Here is a 17,189-nt window from a genome sequence, read left to right as displayed (position 1 = left end):
GTGGAGGGATTGGACAGACGGCGCATCAGCTGCTGCCTTTACATACACCCTCACCAAGATGGCCTGAAGAAAGGTAGAAGCAGTTGCAACTGGCTGACCTGAGATAGACAGCAATGGACAGTTACTCGTGTCAATATAGCATTCTAGTTCCTTTCTCCTTAGCACAGTGCACTGTTAAAAGATCTGCAACCTTAATATGGTCCTGCAGGCTGTAGACAAGTGACTCTAGAGGGGTCTTTATTTGAAATGCTAAGGGAATTCCAACAGGTGTCAAAGTACCAAACAAAAGGCAGATTTCACAGTTTTGAACAACCCAGCCCCATGCACAACAGCAAAGTACTCAAAGAACACACAGGATAAAGTATAATAGAAAAAAACTGCAGTAGTTAAAAATATACAGCAGTTGTTTGTATGGAAAATAATAAAATAATTAATAATTATACAAGAAGAAATTCTGTGTTTCATGTACTCACAAATGTAAACCTCCTTTTGTCCACCCCTGTATTTATGAAGGAAAAAAACTGAAAAAAACCTATTGCCCATCAGGTTAAATAAGTATTGGTACATTCATGCCACTAAAATAATGCTATAATTAAAAAAAAATCCAGAAAGATCTGCAAGTGCCGAAAAAGGAAAATGTTCGTGACATATAATTAAGCAGAAAAAACTGACTACTGAATAGAATGGATTATGTGTATATATAACACATACACAGAGAAAGCAAGAGAAAGAATGAGACAGGTAAGGAAAGCAGCAGGTAGGCTGGCAGACAAGAGCTGGCAGGGAGAGGACGTGCAAAGCACGCTGGAAACCAAAGAAATAGAGAGAAGGTGAGAAGAAAACAGAGAGGTCAAGAGACAGAAGAAAAGGCAGGGGGCAGGGAGAGACCAACAGACACACAGGGACAGTCACGAAGTGCACACTCCAAAATGGCTATTGCTCTGAGCGTCTTATACAACAGCCACCAGCCATGTGTGTCTGTTTAGGTCAAAATTAATTAAAATTAAATAAAATTTAAAGTTCCATTCTGCAATTGAATGAATCATGTTTCAAGTGCTCAAGAGCCACGTGTGGTTACTGGCTACTGTATTGGCCACACAGAATAGAACTTTCCACCACTGTGCAAAGTTCTGCTGCGTAGGGCTATTCTATACCCTTTGATATTGTGTAAACTTTTTGTACTTATCTAGTCTGCAAAGAGAGTAAAGCCATTTCCAATTTGAAAAAATAGGGTTTTTTTAACCCCTATCCCTCCATTATGTATCTCTCCTAACAGTTCCTTTTGAGACATCACAGAAGCGCCAGAGGTTTGTTTCATAAGGGCTTTATGACCTGTATATTGCCAATTTTCTGTTATTTGATTCTTACTAACTCACTTCTACTTAATAAGAGTTCAAATGCCACCAAAATAAGGAAGACAACATACATTTGGAGCATCGTGACATCGCTCTTGTTCTCTAAAATCAAAAAAAGGTCATGTTACTCATTCTTCGTAGAAGCAAGCACAGTTGATAGAAAACCCCTGTAGTTTAGACAAACATTTTAAATTGAACCTTTTCTTCAAAAGAATAATAGTATTTAAAAATAGCATTAATTTTATGACTGAATTCAGTACAAAGTAGAGAAGAAAAAAAAGGAAACCTGAAGTTTAACAAAAAAAAAAAGTGCCACATTAACTAAAAAAAATGACAATGCTAAGAACCAGCTTTCAAATGAAGGCTGTAATACCAAAACAACGAAGGTTCATAATAACCAATTTTTAAAGGCTTTCTCAGGTCATACAAGTCTGAAGCGCCTGGTGAAGTTTTAAGAAGGTAACATTTTAAGGAAAAGTTAACGGAAAGGTCTCCAGAAAAAAAAACAAACATAAAGCATATGTTCAAGTTTGTGGGACATGTGCAAGTAACATTTTGAGACTCCTAGTCCCCTTTGAAAAAACCATTGGTTGCTGCTGAAAAATGAGAATTCCAGTCCCCACTGCTGTCCCCACCAGCATTCAATGACCCACTGGGCCCTATAGGCAGATCTAAACTGTGTCCTCGAAGTTTTGCTCAAAACCCTTCACAATACAATATCCACCTATTCTCGTAATGCAGCCACTCACTATTCTATCGCCAGAACTATCACCAGAACCGAAGTTCTCACCACAGGGCTTTACCTAATATATAAATCTAGACACAAGAATATAGTATAGACCAATGGAGCAGAACCCGTGCATACTTAGCAATCTGACTGAATGCAAGACTAAGTGGCTTTATGAATTAGTGGGGAAAAAGGGGCACTTTGCATCAGACAGGCTGGCTTGTGCAACTAGTTTATTCACAAGGAAAATTAGTCCCTATCTCATACCCACAAACAGAAAAACATTCCATATGGGTTAGACTTACGCTGGAGAGCAAAACAAACTTTTAGGAAAAAAATATGGTAGAATCTCTCCTTTTTTTAATTAAAAAAATTTTATTGTTATTCAATTACAGTTGTATGCCTTTTCTCTCTGGTAGAATCTCTTTATAACCCCAAAGTACTCAGAGTAAGATTTATAAACATGATGCCAAAAGCTCCAACCATAAACAAGCAGACTAAAAAGTATGACTTGATTAAAATGTAAAACTTGAACACAACAAAGCACACAATAAACAAAGTGGTAAGATAAGCCATTGGGAGAACATAGTTGAAGTTTAAGATATCAACAAAAGATACTCAGAATATCTAAAGAACTCAAGATACACAGGAGGGAAAGCAATCTAATAGAAAAACATACAAAAGAGCAACAAAACCTCACAAAAGAGGAAACTGAAAGAGCCAGATAAACACAAGAAATGATGCTCAACACACCATAAATCAAGAAAATACACTATTTCAAATTAGCAAAAAATTTGAAAGTCTGACAATACCAAGGCCTGGCAAGGATATGGAGCAATAGAAACCGTCAGACAGAGATGCGAGGCACTGAAATTTGTACAACTACTCCGGAGGATGATCTGGCAACATCTAGAAATCAAGGATGTGCATACCCTATGTATAAGCAGTTCTATCTGTAGGTACAAACCCTAGAGATGCTATTAAATATGCAGAAGAACATAATGTACCACACGTTCATAGCAACACTGTTTAATAGGAAAGCATGGAAGTACCCAAAACTTCCACTGACAAAATAAACAAACTGTAATATAATCCTAAAATACCATGTAGCAAAAATGAAGGAATTACTGCCACATATATCTACATGAATATATTTCATATAGAATGTTAAATAAAACAAGTTGCAGAAATACACACGCAATATGATACCATACTGTACAAAGTTTGGGATCCACACGCTAAGCACGTTGCTTATAAATACATATGCGTATAATGGGAGTAGGAAACCGTGTAAGGGAATGGCACACTTCAGATGATGGTTCTTCCGCAGAAGGAAAAAGGGGAAACAGCATCTGAGAGGGGAGCACAGGGAGCACTGACTGTGTGTGCAATGTTTTATCTTATACCATTTTAAGTTTTTACTGTACAGCAAAGAAAAACTTAAAATTTAACTATGCTGTACTCGCAAAATATTTCAAAGTATGAGCAACTTGTGTTTTAAAGGATGAAAAGAAGCAGAGGCTGAAATTTACCAAAATGATATTGAGTCTTTGGCTATGGATAGTTCTAATTTTTCTCTTTCTAGTCTTCTATATTTTCTAATTTTTTCTTTCATAAAGTCAACCCAGATACTTCTAGCCTAATTTATTCTCCCAGTTTACTCCAAAATTCAACACTGTACTCTCTTACTCCTTTGGTGGAGAACGTGGCAGTGAAGTACACACTGTCTCCTTTACTCAAACATGGACTCTTGGAGGGCATACCACATACATTCTCAGCCCTGGCTGGTGTAGCACAGTGAACTGAGCACGGGCCTGAAAACAAAAGGGTCATTGGTTCGATTCCCAGTGTGGGCGCATGCCTGGATTGCAGGCCAGGTCCCCAGGAGGAAGCACGCGAGAGGCAACCACACATGCATTCTCATTTTTATACAAATTATGTATTAAATGCCTCAAGGTGCCAATTACTGTACCAGCAGCAAGAGAAACATAAGTGAACAAAACACACATTTCACTTCCTCCACAGAGTTTAGTCTCCATGAATAGAAACATTAAATAAAGATAGAAAAACTATATAATTAAAATTGTAAAGAATGCTATGAAGGGAAAGAATAGCTGCTATGGAACAATACAACAGAAAGGCCTAATATAATCTACAGATTGGATAGGAGACATAGAAACATGCCAGGAAGGGAAGGGTGGAAGGGCCTCTGGACAGAGGGACAAAACCCACATCTGTCTTTGTGACTGGGCCGGAGCACCTATTACTTACATAGCGCTTAACAAATGCTTCCTAGTTGATTCTAAGGCAGTATCTGAGCAATCAGGAGACTTTGTGCCTGCAGCTCTATGGCACCAAAGCAGTCTTTGGGAGATGGCCCCAGAGGCAGAAGAAACAGCCATTTAAAGAGACAGAACAGAATCTGAGCCCACTGTGTGTGGCAGTTCAACCCTCAAAAAGCATTTGCTATATATAGTCTCTCATCCCCCACCTCAAGAGAAAGCTAATTTACCTCTCTCTTCATCTGTCCATGCATCCATCCCCTTCCTTGTCCAGTACACTCATCCCCACCTTATTCAACAGCTTAATTAAATACATTTAAGGGGACCTACATGTGCCAAGCTGGGGATATGAAGACCCACACAAGCATAGCCTCTGCCTCAAAGAACTTTCCTTTTAGACTAGTGGATCTCAACTAGGGGTGACTGTGTCCACAGGGAATATTTGCCAATGTCTGCAAGCATTTTTGGTTGTGACTGGGGGGGAGGGTATGCTACTAGCATCCAGTGGGTAGAGTTCAGGGATGTTGCTAAACATCAACAATGAGGCTTACAATGACAGCCCCACAAGAAAGTTGTTCTGGCCCCAAATGTCAATAACGCCAAGGGAGAGACACCTAGTGTAGGTTGCTTAGAAACATGTCTAGAGTTGACTGCCAAAGCAGGGCAAAAGAGGTCAAGGACAAGAGGCAAGCAGGTCAAGTGTCAGAGGAGAGTATTAAACACCGGGTCATTAGATGAGCATACAAGAACATCCATAGTGCCTAGGTTGAGAAACCTATTCTAGAGAATTAGTGACATAATTATATCATAATACAGCAGGAGTGTAAGGCGTCAACCAAATACAAAGGTGTAGCATCTAGTCTAGAACTGGGGTGGGAAAGCTTCTTTAGAAATGATATCTAACTCAAAGCCCGAACAACAGATGAGTTAGAAAGGGCTGTAAGGATGGGGGCAGGATAAAGGGGCTATTCCAGAGAGAAGGAAGGCAACTAGGACTATGGAGTGAAAGACATGTTTATACAGTGGAAAACTGGGGAGTAGCTACGGAAGAACTGACAAGCAAATGACCCAGGTCATAATGAGCTTGTATGATGGGTTAAGAAATGTGGCCTTGATCTTTAGGGCAATAAAAGCCACTGAGAGGATTTACACGGAGGAGTGGTATAACCAAAATTTGTTTTAGGACATTCACTCTGGAGGATGGATTGCTAAGAAACTGAGCAGAGGAGACTCCTGCAATCCAGGTGACAAAACTGGGGCTTGACCTATGGTGGTTCGAGGATGGAGGGGAGGCATTTGAGAGATGCTCAGACATAATCAGCATTATACCAAGACATGTACCCATCATGGTTCTCTGCCTAGTAACTCCAAAGACCCCAAACTCCTAAACCTAAACCTCAACTAGAATCGTAAGGCACCAAACCAGAACCTGAACTGACTTGAGGCTATTTACCCTATTTAATGAGAATATTTCAACACAGAAATATTAATGTTTGATTATGGGGTGCCACCCCAGACCTCACTGGGTAGCATATCAACCTTTTAAATTTCAAAAAAGCCTGTATTCCAAAATGCAGCTGGGCCCAAATGGTTAAGATATAGGATTGAAGACCTGTACAAGGTACTGAATAAACTTTGTCAAACTACATTAAATTGGACAAAGTGGGTTTCTGAATGATTATGTGTTCAGACTATTTTTCTAAATCACTGCTCTTACTAACAACAGTGTGAAACTTCCGGATACATGGGTGTGTGAGGGCACACGCACGCACGTGTGTACATACATGCATGCACACACACACACCGCACATACCATATGACTCACGGTATGGAATTTGCCTTGAAAATCTATACATTTGGCATGTGGTCCTAGCAGACTAGGAAGATCTAGAGAGATCTAGAGAATCTAGAAAGATCTCTCTGAGAAAGTGATATTGAAACTGAGACTTAAAGGATAATTAGAAATTATTGCTCTGAAAGGATTAGAAAGAGAGAAAGAAACTGAACTGAAGCAAAGCAGAAAACAGAAGAAAAGCAGAGATTAGGAAGAAATAATGGTTGAAAAAAGGCTGAGGGTGGGAGGTAGAAGTCAGTGAAGCTCAGAGCCACCAGAAACATGGTAGAATGCAGCTTCAAGTGTGGCCTGGAGAGGAGCTATTACCTGGAAGAAATCCTACTGGAAACTGGATTATACTTCTTGATATTCTGGAAGGTACTTTGCACCAAAAAGTAAAAAAAATCTGGGAACTGGGGTTTAAAACACTTAAACATTTATTTTGTGCTTATTTGGGCTAGGGGAAAACAACCCTTCTATGTAATAAAGTACTCCTAAAATGCACTTCAAAAGGATAAAATGAATAGTTGTATATTGAAACACTTAGAACACTTACAATGAGTGTGAATAATAAATTAGGTCATCCGCAATATATGGCCAACATTGTAAAGCACTATGGTCTGGCAGTGTGTTTTAAAATAATAAATTGACCAGATACATAATTGAGATATTCAGATGTCAATTGGGAAGATTTTGGCAACATTAAAAGTTTCCAACCACAAATATATCAGTATAAATCATACTCTCTATTCTGAACCTATGACAACTTGAAAAGCAAATGCTAGTACTCTACCCCTGAAGATCAGCAGGAACTAGCTCTCCACAGCAGCTATTTTAATTGCTGGATACTTGTTACCCCACACCAGAATAACAGACTTTTAAAAACCAGTGTCAGCACATTTTAGTTCTATTTGTCTAATACCTTTTATCCTGGAAAAAAAAAAATCAAGACACCTACTAAACTACAAGAGCTCTCAATTAACTAAATGCACGAGGGAGAACTGGGGAGGAGAGGTGGAGGGGGAGAGGGGAGAGTGGGAATCAAACTTGATGTAAGGTAGGCAACACTTCACAACTGTTACTTAGCCCTCAATTACAGACGGGCAGGGCCTGATTTGCAGCTTTTCTCTCTGTGTATACTCCTGCAACCACACTAGAGGAGTTGGAATTCCTTCTACTTACCCAGTGTCTCAGTAATTGAACTTCCTCAACAACCGGAACCTTTCCATTCTCTTCAAATTCCCACAATAACAATCATATCCTAGACCCATCCTAAAACTTGAATTCTGAAGCGCCTTCCTGTGAATACATCGTTTCCTTCACCTTGTGCCTCTTGTGCCTGTTGGTTCATCCTCCCTTCATCTATCCATCCAGCCAGTCAGCCCACATTCAACTAATATTAAATATCTGCCTTTCAACAAGTTCTCTTCTAGATGCAGGAGTGGGGGGAGCATTATTTAAAAATGATTTAATAACCCTGAAGAAATCTCTGCTCTGATGTAATACAAAGAAGCAAATAAATAAAATGTATACTGTCAAATAGTACCATATGCTGAGAGATGGAAAGGTGGGGAAGGGAGGAGTTAGCATGTGGCAAGAGGAGCATCATTTCAAAGAGGGTGACTAGAAATGCCCCGAGAAGGAGACACCTCAACAACCCTAACCCTGAAGGAGGTGAGAGATCAAGCTATGAAGAATACTCTGAGCAAGATGGAAATAAGACAACTGGGCTTCTACTGTAAAATGATCACTCCAGCTGCTGAGTCAGAACAGTTGATGGGGGAGGAAAGAACAGAGGGAGGAAAACCTGGCTCTCACCTTGCTTCCTCCGTGGCCCTTTCAAGTGGTGGTGGTCTCTTTCCTCCCACGGCCCTCATGCTCCTGAGCTTGAAAGGGGGGGGGGGGGTATCATTGTGCTCATCACCATTGTTTCCAAACCACTCTCTCGCCTCCCTAAAGTCCCTCACCTTTGAACCTCGTATCATCAGACTCCATCACCTATTTTTAATGTCACTATCACCAAACTCTGTCACCACTTGTGGCTTTTAGTCAACAAGCCTTCACCCAATCACCCCGATGATCACTCACCAAACCAAGAATACGCCTCTATTACCGCAATATCCTGCAGTAAGTCTCTGACTACCACCCCCTAGACTTACAGCTCACATTCTTTCAAATTCTGGATCCATCAATCCATTAACCTTCTGAGGACTCCATGCCACCAATCCTGTCACCTTTTTACTGTCCCTTGTTCCTTGATATGGTCTCTCCACTCTTTTACTTCATGGTCAGTCACTTAAACTCCACTGCTTCTTTGTGCCTGCTTGCAGACCCTCACTGCCGATTAACTTCCAATCCACCCCTACTCCACACGTGCCCCTGAATAGGGAAAACTCATGGGGCAGAAGGATGCCAACTATCAATAGAACAGTGCTCTTGAGTGGGTAAGGGGGGACAGGAGCACTGAACACTCACCTGTAGGAAGGGGAGGGAAAGCTCAGTGCAGGATACAGGTCTATATGGGTGGGTGGGTTTGGCAGAAGCTGATGGGAAGGTTTGGCAGAAGCTTGAGGACATTCTCTTCTGGTTGCTTCTACATTCTCAGTGAATGGGAGCAAGGCCATCAAATGAGTGTGAAAAGGAAAGAAGTGTCAGAGGATTGAGAAAGTAGAGTGGGAGAATGAATGGGCGTGGTACCTCCCTGAGGCGGCAGCACCTGCCTCTGGTAACTTCACCAGCCCTCTCCTGCCCTCGCTCATCTCTTTTTCCAGTCTAGAACTGTGCAGGGGGTGACAGAAGGGACATAAAACCACTCCGACAATACCTACTCAACTCTGGGTTTCCCCATTCAGATCCCTAAAGCCAAGCACAGCTGAACAAATTCAGAAAACTGATGAGTCCATCACAAACTTATCTTAATTCATTTCAACTGGATTCTCAATGCTTCTCAGTAAATCCTTCATTCATCTTTAGTTAAAACCCATTCCAAGGCCCACTATCCTTATTAACAACAGTATGAAATTTCCAGATACCATAAATACACACATTATGATTCATTCTGTAGAGCTTTTGCCTTGAACCCTTAGAAATATTTTTTTAATTTTTGTACTGTTGTTCAATTACTTTTGTTCCCCTTTTTCCCCCATTACTCTTCCCTGACCCACCCACTGCCGTTACACTCAATCCTCCCCTGCATTGTCCCTGTCCATGGGTCCTCCACACATGTTCCCTGACTTGACCCTTCCCCTTCTTTCCCCCATTATCCCCTCCCCTCTCCCCATTGGTCACTGTCAGTTTGTTCTTTATTTCATGTCTCTGATTCTATTTTGCTCGCTTGTTTGTTTTGTTGATTAGGTTCTACTTATAGGTGAGATCGTATGGCATTTGTCTTTCGCCTCCTGGCTTATTTCACGTAACATAATGCTCTCCAGATCCATCCATGCTGTCATGAAGGGTAGGAGTTTCTTCTTTCTTTCTGCTGCATAGAATTCCATTGTGTAAATGCACCACAGTTTTTTGATCCACTCATTTACTGATGGGCATTCAGGCTGTTTCCAGTACTTAGCTATTGTAAATTGTGCTGTTATGAACATAGGGGTGCATAGATTCTTCTGAATTTGTGTCTCAGGATTCTTAGGGTATAATCCCAGCAGTAGAATTGCCGGGTCAAAAGGCAGTTCCATTTTTAGGAAAACCTAGAAATTTGGCATGTGGTCCTAGCAGACTCACAGTATGAGATTTGGAGAAAGAAATAAAAAACTTACTTCACAGTAATTTATTTCATAATTCCTGCTCCTGGATTTCCACACAGAAGGAAGAGTCAGCACAGCCGCAAACACACCAAGGACTTAGCTTTCTTGGTAGAGGAGACTTGGCACTTTCGGTACTTAAGTACTGCACATACTGTGTCAGGTGGTCACTGGCCGCACGGCAGTGGCCCAGAGGAAGGGCCCAGGACTGTCTCCCATTCATTCTGTCCTTCGACACACATCGGTGAGGAGGTTTCTGTGTGCGAGGCCCTGGTTATTCTCGATGCTGAGGACACAGTGATTCAGGAGACAGCCATGGTGCCTCAGAGGTTATGAATTTCACAGAGGAACATGGACATGAAGCATATATTACAATGAGGTATAAAAACTTATGATAGGAAAGCATAATGTTGACAATATACAGCACACAGACCCAATGTCATAGGAAGGAAAGAATCTAGAAAGATCTCTATGAGAAAGTGATATTGAAACTGAGCGTATTTAGCAAGTGGGAACTTTCTACTTTCTTCAGGTTCTTAGAAATGTCCTCCTCCTATCACTCTGAATAGATTAACTTGGCTTCTATCTTATGGAGGGCAAAGCCCATTTGATGTGAGTGAGCGTCTTTAAAATGTCCTTTCTCTGTGACTCAAAATCCCCGCAGGTTAACATTTACTTGTCCCTCCCTCCTGGATCCCAAATGTTCTTCCCTTATTCTATGACTACCCCCACCCTCTCTCTACCATTCTCATCCTCTAAACCACAGAGCTTTATTCAGTTATCCTACATTTCTTGAATTTTGAATTTGTTAAGTTTATGAAGAAAAAATATTCTAGATGAAAGCCACAAAATTGTATGAGTAGGAACAAGTTGTATGAGTAGGAAAGAATAGGAATGCTTATAAAAACAGTGATAAAACTGGTATCATTGCATAACAGGGTATGTTGGATGGTGATAGAAAATAAGGTTAGATGGATAAGATGGGACAAGATTTCAGAGGATCTTAAAAGCCACACAGTGTAGGCTGATGACTGCTGAACAAGAAAATGCTCATGATAAAAGCAATATTTAAGGGAGATGAGACTCAGAGCACAGGATGGGATGGGAAGGGAAAAGAACAAGAACAAGATGGGGGTTGGGGGCTAAGAAGTGGAAGGCAAAAGGGTGAGGTAGTCATCCAGACAAGTATAATGAGAACCTGCCAAATGTGCAGGTAGTGGAAACGAAAAAAGAAAACACTAAAGATATTTCCCGAGAGAAGATGGCGGCGTAGGTAGACACACTGCGCCTCCTCGCACAACCAGAACTGACAGAGAACTGAACAGCAAGGGGGTCCGACACCAAGGAAATAAAAATAAACATTCATCCAGACCAGTAAGAGGGGCGGAGACGGGCACCGGGGGGAGAGGACTCATATGGCCATGGTGGGACAGAGACTGGCAGAGTGTGGGACGAACGGCGCAGGCAGTCCGAGCACTAGCAGACCCTGTGGCCCCACATTCGCGTAGATAAACCGGACGAACTGCGGGGAACGAGGCAGACCGCGCAACCCAGGGCTCCAGCTCGGGGAAATAAAGCCTCAAACCTCTGATTGAAAACACCCGTGGAGGTTGAGGCAGCAGTGGGAGAAACTCCCAGCCTCACAGGAGAGGTCCTTGGAGAGACCCACAGGGGCCTAGAGTGTGCACAGGCCCACCCACTCGGGAACCAGCACCAGAGGGGCCCAGTTTGATTGTGGGTATCAGAGTGAAAGATTGAGATCCGGACGAGAGTGAAGTGGGCACCATTGCTCCCTCTCGGCCCCTCCCCCACGTACAGCATCACAGCGCAGCGACCAGCATTACCCCGCCCCGGGGAACACCTAAGGCTCCACCCCTTTAAGTAACAGACGCGCCAAGACAAAAAGAAAAAAAAAAAAATGACCCAAATGACAGAACACTTCAAAGCTCCAGAAAAAATACAACTAAGCGAGGAAGAGATAGCCAACCTATCAGATGCACGGTTCAAAACACTGGTTATCAAGATGCTCACAGAATTGGTTGAATCTGTTCGAAAACCAGATGAAAAAATGAAGCCTATGCTAAGAGAAACAAAGGAAAATGTACAGGGAACCAATAGTGATGAGAAGGAAACTGGGACTCAAATCAATGGTGTGGACCAGAAGGAAGAAAGAAACATCCAACCAGAAAAGAATGAAGAAACAAGAATTCAAAAAAATGAGGAGAGGCTTAGGAACCTCCAGGACATCTATAAATGTTCCAACATCCGAATTATAGGGGTGCCAGAAGGAGAAGAGGAAGAACAAAAAATTGAAAACTTATTTGAACAAATAATGAAGGAGAACTTCCCTAATCTGGCAAAGGAAATAGACTTCCGGGAAGTCCAGGAAGCTCAGAGAGTCCCAAAGAAGCTGGACCCAAGGAGGAACACGCCAAGGCACATCATAATTACATTACCCAAGATTAAACGCAAGGACCTACATCCAAGATTACTGTATCCAGCAAAGCTATCATTTAGAATGGAAGGGAAGATAAAGTGCTTCTCAGATAAGGTCAAGTTAAAGAAGTTCATCATCACCAAGCTCTTATTATATGAAATGTTAAAGGGAGTTACCTAAGAAAAAGAAGATCAAAAATAGGAACAGTAAAAATGACAGCAAACTCACAGTTATTAACGACCACACCTAAAACAAAAACAAGAGCAAACTAGGCAAACAACTAGAACATGAGGGTTGTCATTCAGGGAGTGGGAGGGGGAGAGGGGGGGAAAGGTACAGAGAATAAATAGCATAGATGATAGGTGGAAAATAGACAGGGGGAGGGTAAAAATAGTGTAGGAAATGTAGAAACCAAAGAACTTATAAGTATGACCCATGGACATGAACTACAGTGGGGGAATGTGGGAGGGAGGGGGTGGGCAGGATGGAGTGGAGTGGGGGGGGGGAAATGGGACAACTGTAATAGCATAATCAATAAATATATTTAAAACAAAGATATTTCCCAGAGAGAAATGGGCACAACCTGGTGACTAACAGCAAATTATGGATCAATTTCAATGTAGAGGGGTGATGTAATTGCTACAAGATGGAAGGCACAGTGTTACATTTTACCAATGTGGCTTTACCAGTTCCTAGAGCCATAGGGCTTGGAGGGTGGAAGGAGCCAGGACCTCTGAGATCATGTGATTCAGTATGCTCACTTTATAAATGAGGAAGCAGAGAACCAAAGAAATGATTTGTCCAAAGTCACAAAGCAAGTTGCTGAGAGCTGGGACTACAACACTGTTTCCTATCTGCCTTTAGAGCTACCTCCCTGAAACTATGCTGCCTCCTGTAGAACCCATTCTAAGTTTTCTATTTGTCCACTGAGGCCCTCCAGTGCCACACTTCCACTGATAAAAACCACTTTCTTCAGGTTCTAGGGAACTAGCCACCTGACTTTGGCGTTTGCACATACCCGGTCCAGGACAGTTAACTCTCAACCATCAGAACTTCAAAGCTGCTGGATTGACTGTACCCCAGGACCTTTCTGAAGACAAGCCTTGCTTGTTCTTTCATGGGGAGCCCAGCTCAGACTGTACTATGTCTCCAGGCACTGTTTTAAAATTTCTAGTAAGTCTCATGGCAATAAAGTAAATAAGACACACACCTGACTCTAAGAATCATTAAAATGATTTTGAGATTAAAGGGCAAACTATATTGATCCTTATTGTTTCCTTCTTCCCCTCCTATTCCGCCTCAGTAACAGAGTTTACGATGCTGTTTGTTCCATCTATGATGGAAATCTTGAGCCATGTGTATGATTCCCAGGCAAAAACTGGAATTTGTGTTTGGTATTCTTCATCATGTCAGTTCACAAAGCTCTGCTGATAACAAAAGTAGTCTATTATATTTCTAGCAGGGCTTCTACATATTTTTCCAGACAACATTCATTAGTAAAATAGGAGTTTCTAGGTAATTTCCTAGTGAACTTTGAGCCTTAACATAAATTAACACGAATATTGCTTCCAATGTTTTATGGAAACCAAGCATGGTCATTACACTAAGTAAATACAGACAACTTGGCTATCTCATTACCTGTCAGTATCAAGGACTTTATCAAGCTACCATGAACTTGACCAAGCAATCCATATTATAAGACATTTACAGTGGACTGTCCTGTACTATTTGAACTTCTAAAGAACTGCCTGAATGAAGTCAATAGATAATACTAATTTTATAACAGAAGAATTTAGTACTATTTATGTTTTCTCCTTTTGTTTTTCTCATGAGTTGTAATGCCAAATTTTTTTTTAAAGAAAGAAAAACTATAAATTATGCCAAGTCCTTCTTTGGGAAAATATTGACAATTCTGTGTTTTCAAGGACAAATTTTCTAAGTACCAATGCCCGCAGTGATGACAGTATTGCAATTAAATGTACACAATTCAGGCAGCCAATGTGACCCCTTCATTTATGCTTTCTTCTAACTTTATTTCTTCATACTACTCATTTTGAAAGTTACTTTTTAATCCATGCTTTGAGCATCTCAAAAGCACAAACTGAGTACATTTGTTTGCTTAGCAGCTTTAAGATACTCTCTTTTATGACTAAGTGGCAGGTGCTGTTCAATTTACTTTCCGGCACGTAAACTAAGCCCTTGAACTTGGAGTGAGGAAAAGCATTCAGCTAAAAGTTCCGAAAGGAAGGAACTACACAACAGCTTCCTTTAGAACAGCCTGGTTTTTCAGCTTCCTGTATGAAAATAATATTGCACTTTTATAGGAATTTCTAAGAAGCAATGAAGAAATATTTAAGCCTTTAGACAGTTAAGCTTCAAGACCTTTGAAAAGCAAACAATTTCTTCCAATAATTTTGATAAAGTCAAACCAAGAACAGAAAAAGAGATTAATAAAATAGAAATATGGTACAAAGTTTAAAGTAGAATATGCAGTTTTCGGATTATCATAAATTCACACTTTCTTCCAGTAAATGACAGACATTAACACTCTTGGCTTTAAAAGTCCCTGATATCTAGCTACTGTATTTGGTAGAGATGATGAAGGAAAGGTTTTTCTCTGTTTGTGTGGTTGCTGCTATTGTTGTTATGAAACTATTTGGATTAAAACACAAACACACCAAGTTTATTATTAAATGCAGCTTCTCTAACTGAGCCAGAGGTAATTGACTATTCTCCTTAAAAATAAAAATAAAATACATGCAGAATGTCAATTCCAGGGGAGAGAGAAGTAACCTCCTCAGAGTACAGGCCTTCAATGTCCTCTCAAACTTCTATGAAGTCACCAGGTGACCCCGCAGGCTGCTCCCACGGCCATCTCTCACATAATGGATTTCAACAGCTAATGTGTGTATGGCCAGCAAGGTGATTATGCTGTCCAGCAGCTTCTAAGTTCTCCCCATGTGTAATTCTGTATGTCACTACTGTGCATTTAGAAATTTTCTATCAAGGGTCATTAAATGAAATAAAGCTTATGATGAAATTCAACTCACCCTCCTTACAAATCTTATTCAAATATTCAAATATTCATCTTATTCAAATATTCAAGATTCAAGTTTATCAGAAAACTCCAATCTCTTAGACTATTTAGGAAAGAGCAATACAGACAGGAAACTACAGCTATGGAAGCTATAGTCTCCTGGGTGTTCTTTAACCCGCCCCAGTCCTACCCCTGCACAGCATCCAGCATCGGGACCAGCAGCTGTTGCAAATCCAGGGCTCAGGGAAGCATATGGCCCTGGCCTACGAGGCCAAAGCCAGGTGGACAGCAGCTCCACCCACTGTAAGGCCCAACCCTGGAAGCACCGCAGTGCACTGTGATGAGCTGGACCCTGTGAAGTAAAAGTCTACCCAGAGGAGAAGCAATGGTAGGTGGCTGATGTCTAGAATGAGAACTGCGTGCTTCCTGTTCCTACTTGAAATCAGACACTCAGAGAAGACAATAACAAAGTGTGTCCTCTGGAGTTCCCAACAGCTCTTGCTGTCACCTGTCCCTGGCAGACCTTGTACCTGTACTAATACTGACCCTTCTGCACCTCATGTCCAGCACTGCCAACCCACCATGCACTACCATTTATGTTTATCTTTTCATTTATCCGTAAGATTTTAAAGTCATTGAAGTAGAGGAGTTCATCTTTTCATCTTTCTATCTATCTCTAGTTTTTAGAATAAATTGACACAAGGCAATCATCTAGTATTTGTTCTTGAACTTTTTTTTGGAGAGTTGTTAGAGAGAAAAATAAAGCCTGTCTTCTAGTATGTTCACACACCCCCTAACTGTGCCCAACCCCTACTCTATAACTAGTGTTCTTTCCTTATATTTGATAAAAAACCACTCTCAGGAAAGAATATAATAAACCTGTTCATTCTAAAAGGAAAAAGATATGTGGTTGACCTTAGTGGCCCTGCAAAATGAAGGAATTCCAATTATCTAGGTTTGAATGGGAGATTCCAGGTGGAAGCCCTGGAATCACACCACAGGGGCAACTGCTTCTTCCCTCATACTGGGCAGGCCCATCACACAAAAAGGTTTTCCTGTTTATTTTTTTCTACGTCTTCAACTCCTTCGGTTAGGCCTAACTGCTATCTCTATCCTCTGTCCTCTCTCTGGTAACCTATGCTTAGGCTCCTTTGAAAACAGCAACTGGACCACACAAGCAACTATACTACTTTAATTAAAATGCTGAACAATTACACAGATAGCCATATAGCACAGTTCAGTGTACACTTTATTGCCCATTTTCATTCTCAACTACGTTGGAAGTTGTCTAAAGATAGGAGCTACATATACTTCTCCGCGCTGAGTCCTAGCCCAATGTTGAGCACATATAGGTAGGTATTCAATGGGGTACTGCAAATAAATTTTGTAATCCAGCAAGACTGAAAATGTTTTACATAATAACCTAACTGTTACAAAAGCATTCAAAACTGTCAGCAAGCTAGAATGAACAATGGTAATACTGATGCTGTTAAAAAAACAATTCACATTTATCTAGAGTTTATTGTCAAACTTTGACTTATGCCCTTCATAGCCTCTCATTAAATCTTTATGAGGTCTGGAGAGATTAAATACCTCCTAGTTACTCTGTCAAGTGGAGCAGGTGGCAGGGTGATTCCAGTGTCTACATTCAACAAGGTTATGAATTAAAAAATTTGAGATCAGCCCTGGCTGGTATAGCTCAGTGGCTTGAGCGTGGGCCTGTGAACCAAAGGGTCATGGATTTGATTCCCAGTCAGGGTACATGCCT

The 17,189-nt window shown here is 41.0% G+C and overlaps 1 protein-coding gene across 6 annotated transcripts in view; it reads right to left on the bottom strand.

Annotated features, from left to right (window-relative positions):
- The window catches only part of MRTFB (myocardin related transcription factor B), a 293,387-nt gene that overhangs the window by 164,379 nt on the left and 111,819 nt on the right, over positions 1 to 17,189 (bottom strand). Inside the window, exon 3 of one of the 6 annotated variants that reach the window (XM_053929333.1) lies at positions 1,427 to 1,457. The exons of the other annotated variants lie outside the window; for them this stretch is intronic. The gene's annotated coding sequence lies outside the window, so the exon portion shown is untranslated. The remainder of the gene's footprint in view (positions 1 to 1,426; positions 1,458 to 17,189) is intronic. 6 annotated transcript variants of the gene reach the window in all.

This window comes from Desmodus rotundus, chromosome 1 (assembly GCF_022682495.2).
Source record: "Desmodus rotundus isolate HL8 chromosome 1, HLdesRot8A.1, whole genome shotgun sequence".
NCBI lineage: Eukaryota > Metazoa > Chordata > Mammalia > Chiroptera > Phyllostomidae > Desmodus > Desmodus rotundus.
The sequence above is the reverse complement of the archived record's forward strand: the minus strand, read 5'-3'. Positions and strand labels throughout refer to the sequence as shown.